This window comes from Psammomys obesus, unplaced genomic scaffold (genome assembly GCF_907164565.1).
Source record: "Psammomys obesus unplaced genomic scaffold, mPsaObe1.curated_primary_1811, whole genome shotgun sequence".
Classification (NCBI taxonomy): domain Eukaryota; kingdom Metazoa; phylum Chordata; class Mammalia; order Rodentia; family Muridae; genus Psammomys; species Psammomys obesus.
Genome location: NW_026585580.1, coordinates 3,227,763 through 3,236,404, shown reverse-complemented (window position 1 = coordinate 3,236,404; position 8,642 = coordinate 3,227,763). Strand labels below are relative to the sequence as shown.

General features: G+C 38.6%; 1 protein-coding gene across 1 annotated transcript in view; it reads left to right on the top strand.

Moving 5' to 3' along the window:
* Col19a1 (collagen type XIX alpha 1 chain) overlaps positions 1-8,642 on the top strand; it is a 305,509-nt gene that overhangs the window by 125,826 nt on the left and 171,041 nt on the right. The window lies entirely within an intron of this gene.

Below are 8,642 nucleotides of genomic sequence, written 5' to 3'. Positions count from 1 at the left end.
TCTTTCTTTCTTTCTTTCTTTCTTTCTTTCTTTCTTTCTTTCTTTCTCTTAGATGTCACTGTCACACTCAGAACTCAGAAGTCAGAACTCTCTGTGTTGACCAGGCTGGCTTTGAACTCATAAAGATGAACTTGCCTCTGCCTACCAAGTGCTGTGATTAAAGGTGTGTGCCATCACACACAGCCAAGAGCTACACTTTCACACTCTGCCTCCAGACCTGCCAGACTCTAGTTATTTCCCCATGATTTACTTCTAAGACTTGCAAGTAATAAAGTGGAAACGGATTCATGAGCAAAGTTAATAATGTACACACAATAGGCCAATTGTTGGTTAAATGTTTCATCATGTCTGATGTATTTAATCACAGATGTATGGAGTGTTTCCATTTAGATACAATTTACTACTATAAGCGTTCTGCATAGCACATTAAAGATTCTTGTTTAACTTAAGAAAGATTTTAAGTTTAATGAAAAGGAAGAAAGATTTAAAAAAAGTTCAAGTGTAGCCTGAGGGCTGTCAACTTTCATGTTGATAATATGAATGACATAAATTAAGCATGAAGTCATTAATATCCAAGGGCCCATGATGACGCTAGAAGGTCAGGGTTAAGGATGTCTCCCAGTGCTCTGGATGGAGTGTTGCTATCCTTAGAGCTTAGGAATTTGATTTTATATATGTGTATTTTTTCCTAAAACTTGAACACTCCAAATAGAAAGAAAGTATTGTCTTGCTCACATCACTTTCCAATGGTATTTAAAGGGGAACAACATTTCTTGGTATATAGAAAAGCCAAGAGGCCAAACAGGGGCCTTACTTTAAATGACCCCAAATCTTTGTTTTTAATTATTAATTTATTTTTACATCCTGCCTGCAGTTTTCCCTTCCTCCTCTCCTCTCAGCCTTTCCCATGGATCTCAGCCAGCCATGGCATATTAAGTTGCAGTAAGACTAGGCACCTCCTCTTGTTAAGGTGGGATGAGGCAACCAGTAGGAGGAAAGGGTCCCAAAAGCAGACAACAGAGTAAGAGACAACTGTTGGGCGCCCCATAAGAAGACCAAGCTGCTGGGTTTTTATTTTCGAAACATTTACCTTTATACCTTTCATTTTATGTATTGGAAATAAAAAAAAAATGTATTTGGCATGATGTAGAGTTAGGCTTCCTCATCTTGTACAAGGCACATGACATGTTCATCTGCTTCACTTAGTTCTTTGATTCCCCAATGATTTTCAACTCCTGTTTGAAGGATGCTGTGTGATCTTTGCTTATATTTCACTTGAAATGGAATTTTACATCCTCAGCCAGAAGATTGTACTGGACTCTATCTAGATTATACATGTTTCATGGCGGCTGATTCCTTTCTTCTCGGGAACTCCTCCTGATGGTCTCTGTGCCATTCATCCAGGATGAATTTACAGAGACAAAGTTAAGATATTTTGCTTTGTGGTATCTAAAGAGATGATAAATCTAAATACTGATTTTAAAAATGTATTGCATATGGGTATAACTATTTGCTATGCTCACCATCTATTTGTTTCCTCAAAAAAGACAATCAACCATAATCTATAAATAGGGGTGAATTGAGATTAATATCAGCCTGCATACACTAAATATTTAATTCATTTTATAATGCAGGTTAATATTTTATTAATTGAAGTAACTGTTATCAGTCTTCCGGGAAGCCAAAATGACTAACTGCTCTATAATATATTAAACAAAACCATGATAAATCAGAGAGCTCATCCTTAGTAGTTCTCCAAACCAGCTACCTACTAAAATCCACTGGAAGGATTTAGAAAATACCAACTTTAGTCCTCCAGACCTCAAAATTCAATTTAATACTTCTAATGTGGGAGCAGTACATTTTCCCCCAATTTTTCTTTATTTTTAATGAAATTTTCATTTTTTATATTAATTAAAATTTATTTACTTTGCATACCAGCTGTAGCCACCTCCTTCATTCTCTCCCAAATCCCTCCCTCCCTCATCTCCTCCCTGCCCCTCTCTAAGTCCATTGATGGGGTGGTCCTCCTCCACTTCCATCTGACCCTAACCTATCAGGTCTCATCAGGACTGGCTGCAATGTCTTCCTCTGTGGCCTAGCAAGGCTGTTCCTCCCTCGTGGGCGGGGGTGTGTGTGTCAAAGAGCCAGCCACTGAGTTCATGTCAAGAGACCGTCCCTGTTCCCCGAACTAGGGAAACCCACTTGAATACTGAGCTGCCATGGGCTATGTCTGAACAGAGGTTCTAGGTTATATCCATGCATGGTCCTTGGTTAGAGAATCAATCTCAGAAAAGACCCCTGTGCCCAGATATATTTGGTCCTTGTGGAGCTCCTGTCCTCACCAGGTCTTACTAACTCCCCCTTCATTCATGAGATTCCCTGCACTCTGCCCAAGATTTGGTTATGAGTCTCAGCATTTGCTTTGATACACTGTTGGGTACAGTCTTTTCAGAGGCCCTCTGCAGTAGTCTTCTGTCCTGTTTCTTGTTTTTTCCTACTTCCAATGTCTATCCCATTTGTCTTTCTAAGTGAGGATTGATCATCTTACCCTGGGTCCTCCTCCTTGTTTAGCTTCTTTAGGTGTACAGATTTTAGTATGTTTATCCTATTTTAGAGGTCTAGTATCCACTTATAAGTGAGTATATACCATGTGTGTCTTTCTGTTTCTGGGATACCTCACTCAGGATGATCTTTTCTAGATCCCACCATTTGCCTGTAAATTTCATGATTTCCTTGTTTTTAATTGCTGAGTAGTACTCCATTGTGTAAATGTACTACAATTTCTGTATCCATTCCTCCATTGAGGGACATCTGGATTGTTTCCATATTCTGGCTATTACGAATAAAGCTGCTATGAACATGGTTGAACAAATGTCCTTGTTGTATACTTGAGCATATTTTGGATATATCCCTAGGAGTGATATAGTTGGATCTTGAAGAAGCACTATTCCTAATTGTCTGAGAAAGCGCCAGATTGATTTCCAAAGTGTTTGTACAAGTTTACATTCCCACCATCAATGGAGAAGGGTTTCCCTTTCTCCACAACATCTCCAGCATGTGTTGTCTCTTGAGTTTTGGATGAGCCATTCTGATGGGTGTAAGGTGAAACCTCAGGGTCATTTTGATTTGCATCTCCCTGATGGCTAAGGAAGTTGAGCATTTCTTTAAGTGTTTTTCGGCCATTCGATATTCTTCTATTGAGAATTCTCTGTTTAGCTCTGTATCCCATTTTTTAAATTGGATTACTTGATTTTTTGTTTTTTAATTTCTTGAGTTCTTTATTTATTCTGGATATTAATCCTCTGTCAGATATAGGGTAGGTGAAGATCCTTTCCCAGTCTGTATGCTTTCGTTTTGTTCTGAAGACAGCGTCTTTTGCTTTTCAGAAGCTTTTCAGTTTCAAGAGGTGAGCAGTACATTTTTTAAGTCCTGAAGTAGAACTAAATATGAAGATGGCATGAAAAACCATTGTCTATGGAAACTAGTGAAGCAACCTTTCTTCCTGGCCAGAAAATTTTGGAATGTTAGAGTACCCTGTTTTTCATTTGAAATCCTACTTAACACACAGCAGTAAAGAAATGTCTTTATCTTTGGAGAGTCATACTAGTAAAAATCAAGACAGAAGACTGCTTGGTTAAGTAGAGGGGATTAGGTCTAGGGATGTCTTTCCATTACAACCTTAATTCAGCCATTTGGGTACTCTGCTGGGCTAGATGTGTTAATGTTTCATAAAATTTAAAGTACATAGGGGCCACCCAGACAGTCTTATTCAAGTGCATAGTTTTATTCTGTAAGTGTGGTGCTGAGAATAGAAATTATACATTCTCAGCAGGTAGCCACTTGGAAGCTGATGGTGCCCCTGGTCCATGAATCAAACAAGGCTTAACGTTCTCTTTAGCTCACTACCTTATTTCATAGGACCGTGGTTCCCCTTCTTAACTTTATATTCCAGTCACCATAGGCACTTTTTTAAAAATACATAACTTTTAGGCTGTAATATATTCAAATGATATCAGACTCTCCTGAGAAAAAACAGGCAGGAATCAGTTTGAATCTCACTTAATGATTTTCTGTGCGAGCTTTCCTTTGAAATTCTTGAACAAACATTCTGGAGTCACTTACTAGTCAGGATTTGTATCAGAAATACCCATGTGACTATTTTTAGGACTTCTTGTAAAGACTAGACTCTCCAGTACTACCTAATGTTTGATTGTTAGTTACTTCATTGTGAAGGATGAACTTCAGCTCTACATATTTGCAAATTGCCGGCAAGTCCAAGAGCAAGGGTTCCTCTTCTTAAGCAAGCCCACAGCATTGACAACTCTGATACGGAAAGCGTAACGGCTCTCCAAGTTGACACAGCTCAGCTGAGTAAAGAGGGAACAGGGTGGACACATTTCCTCATCTAAATTGTCGTACTTGTTGGTTTTAATTTAACATACAGCCTTGTTTAATGATGAATGCAGAGAAGCAGTAATTGAGGGTAATGTTTTTGCATGCAGGAAGCTCGTGAAGGTTTAAGTTTATTGCCGTTATTTCTCTACATCCTGTGACTCACCATGCTTTGGCCATTAGTTTACATTTTAAAACTCAAGTAAAACTAAGCTGTAATCCAGCATAGCATACAAAACTATATATTTCCATTAAGTGTTATTTTGGGGTTCTTTTTGTACTTTCTAACTTCTCATCTATAATTGGGTCTCAGCAAAGAGAGTGGATAATGGAGTGAGAGAAGCCAAATATGCAAGGAATAGAAAAAAGTAAAGTGTGAAGTACAGAACTCTGGAAGCCAGCTCACTAGGAAAGCTTAACCAAAGCAGTCCTTACCCTCCTGGCTGGCTCACAACTACTGACTGTTTCTCCTGCACAGAATGCCTTAGAAAACCAATATAGAGAACTGGGCTAGCAAGAAGATTGACCAAAACGGCACTGTAATTTCCAAATGCAGTCTGTACTAAATGCCTTTTTTACTCAATGAAAATAGTCCATGTTCTGATTCCAGAGCCCTTTGACACCATTTGGATCCTTCTGTAGATTCTTCCACAGGTCATAAAGAGGGAAGAAATATTTACTTTAAAAAGAAGAAGAAGAAAAAGATAAGAAGGAAGTAGAGGAGGAGAAAGAAGATTGAGCAAGGAAAAAAGGAAAGGAGAGAGAGGGGAAGGAAGAAATGGACTGAGGAAGGCAAGAAGGGAGGAAAGAAAAGGAGATAATTTGGGGACTGAAAATAGAGGCGAGTGGTAGTTACCTCTGTTTTTCTATTTTTAACCTTTAATTACTGTCAGTCTTCTTTTTTTTAATTTTATTTTTCTTCTTAGTTACATTTTGTTAACTCTGTGTCCCAGCTGTATCCCGCTCCCTCATTCCCTCCCCAACCCCATACTCCCTCCCTGGTCCCCTCCCTGCCCCTTTCCAAGTCCACTGATAGGGGAGGACCTCCTCCCCTTTTATTTGACCCTGTTTTATCAGGTATCTTCAGGGCTGGCTGCAAAGTCCTCCTCTGTGGCCTAACAGGACTGCTCCTCCCCTGGGGGGGGGTGGTTAAAGAGCCTCCCCTTGAGATCCTTTTAGAAATAGTCCTTATTCCCCTTACTTTGGAAAACTACTTGGTTACTGAGCTACCACGGGCCACATCCGAGCAGAAGTTCTAGGTTATATCCATAGATGGTCCTTGGTTGAGTGTCAGTGTCAGAAAAGGCCCTGTGCCCGGATATATTTGGTCCTTGTAGAGCTCCTATCCTATCCATATCATACTAACTCCCCTTCTTTTATATGATTCCCTGCACTCTGCCGAGGGTTTGGTTATGAGTCTTAGTGTCTGCTTTGAAACACTGCTAGGTAGAGTCTTCTTGACTTGAAAAATCTGAATCTTGACTTTTGACATCATTTAAACAAAATTTCAGTCTTCCCAGTTGCCTTTTTTAAACCCTTTTCAGATCATTCTAATAATAAAACATTAAGGAATAACCTTAAGAACAACCTTGTGAATCTGGGGGTGAAACACAGTCTACAAAACCTTGCCCAAGAATCTTCCCTAAATATGCGAGCCCAAAGAAAAGTGACTCTTCCTCCTTCAGAGCCATCAACCATCCTGCTAGGTCTAGATCCCCTCTTCCTCCATGCTAGGAAAAAACATAAGAGTATAAGATAATTGCCTTACTTGCCTCCCTCCCTTTCTTCCAAACCCTCTCATATGAACATTCTTGGCTTCTTTATTCATTAATTGTAGTTATACGCACACATGTTACATATTATGTATTTATACTAAATATAGAAATATAATCTGCTCAAGGAAAACAATAGGCATGTTAACATGGATGGGGGTCGTTCAAGAGGCATCAATCCTCCATGAAGAACTACAGGCAACTGAGGAATGCTGAGAGCAGGAGAACAGTCTTCTCCAAAAAAAAAAAGAGCACACCAATAAGTTATCCAATATCAAATGGTCAAACTTGAAAACATGCTTGAGCTCTTAACCGCCTCTATCATGTTCAGGTCCTGTGAAAGTAAACCTGGCCACTGTGACCTCAGGTAGGCAGTAGCCACGCCATGTCTAGAGGACCCGATTTCACAGCACTCATCTGTAGCCTCCAGTTCTTAGCTTCTTTCTTAACAGTCTTCTAAAACATTCCCAGAGGCTGTGGAGTGGGTTGTTGTTAATAGATACCCCACCAACAGCCAAGTCCTCAGTCTCTTGCACTCAGCACTTTGAACTACAACACTCCTCTGTGTTAGCCACTCCCCGTTGCAATAACAGTTGCTGTCTTTTCTCATCCAGGAGCCTGCACAGTGTCTTCTGTCACTATGAAAGACAGGCAGCAGGGACAGTTTCTTGGTAGGTTCAGAACTAATTCCTCAGTGTCCTACAACGAAAACGTGTGGTGTGTTAAGCAACAAGTCTTACCCATCTAGTTAAATTGGATAACCAAGAGCAGTAACAATGGTCTCCATTGCTTTCAGTGTCTCTGGGGCCTCCCTCGCCAGTAACTTGTGGGGAAATAACTGCTACCCACTGAACAAGGGAGCTTCTGTGGCCAAGAATGAGAACAGCACAACTCTATGGATACAAATCAATATTTAATAAGAGATTTAACAACATGCCATTTAGAAAACAATAGCAATAGGTTTTTATCTATGGCCTGTGATCTCTCCAGTCATAGGCTTTTGTCCAGGTTATAATAGCAGGTATGAATCATCTTCTGTTTAATGAAGAATATGGGATATAATGGACACTATTTATTATTTAATGTAAACAAGTATATTAACATATAATATTGCTTTAGATGTCTTTAAGGAAAGAAAAATATTTTTAGATGTCTACTTTTCTCTTTTCACTCTAAGGAAATCACCGTATGACTCCTGATTACTACATGTCTATGTTATAGGCATGTGTTTAAAACCATGTTGGACCGACCATACTTTTTCCATACGTGGTATTCTTTTGAGAATAAATATTTGCTGATATGCTACTTCTTATCAGGCTTGGAGCCTTGTCCATGTACGTGTTGTAGGTTAGATTTATTTTATTCAACTAATTTATTATCTTACAATAGGCAAAAACTTTCCAACCAATAGATATATGAGAATTTTTCATCTGATATTTTCCTGTAGTAAGAAGGTACAAAGAATCATTTTGTGCTTATCTCTCATGAACATCAGTGTTTTCTCGGTTATATACCTATAAGTGAAGCCATTGCATGATAAAACTACCTTGTCTAATGTAACAATATACTGTCTAATTTCCCTCTCCAAAGAAGCTGTATGAATTATTGGCCTTTTTGTCAGTTTATGAGAATTCTAAAAGCAACTACATCTCAACAATATTTAACATTATGAATGTTTTAGTTTTAGGACTTTCAAAGCCCCAAAACACATTCAAATGCTTAAGGGGCTTTGTAATATAATATGGGAAACATTAAAAATCAATGAGAAAAGGAACAGACCACTCCAATATTAGACCAAGACAGTAACATATTTTCCAAGAGGCTGGAAAATATGTTATTCACTCATAATATTCCCTTTTCATGCTGACATGTATTTACAACCTTAGTAAGGTATCATGTTATTTGTATAATCTCATATTTATTTATAGCTAACCGTCTTCTTATTATGATAATTTTCTCTTCTTTCCAAAATGTCCTCATATGACACAGGCATGGAAGCTCATGAGTTTCATATTAAATATGATTTGTTTCTCCTATTTTGTTTGTTTGGTGTTTTTTTTTTTTTTTGAGAGACGACTTAAATAATCTTGTACAAAGAAGATAGCGGAACTGGCCTTTTGGCATCTAAATGTGCCAGAATTTTACAGTAAGCCTGGGCTTTTATGATTGTTTTATTCTGTTTTCAGATTTGTCTAAAAATATTTCTTTGTGCTTTTATGGTGGCAGACTTTATAAGAAGCCTAGATGTGAATTTATGGTCTCTTCTGCAGATATTAAGAGAGACATACACTCTCATACTGTACTATGGTAAAGTAGCCTGTATGTTTTCTGAGTGTGTGCCATCCCACTGCCCAAGGTTATGTCCTACTGGGCCATGTTGAATATTTTTACCATATTAACAAAGGATGTGGTATGACCGCTCATTTAAAGGCTTTCCCCTCTCTTCTGAGCTCTGTTACTTCTGATGCAGCCAGT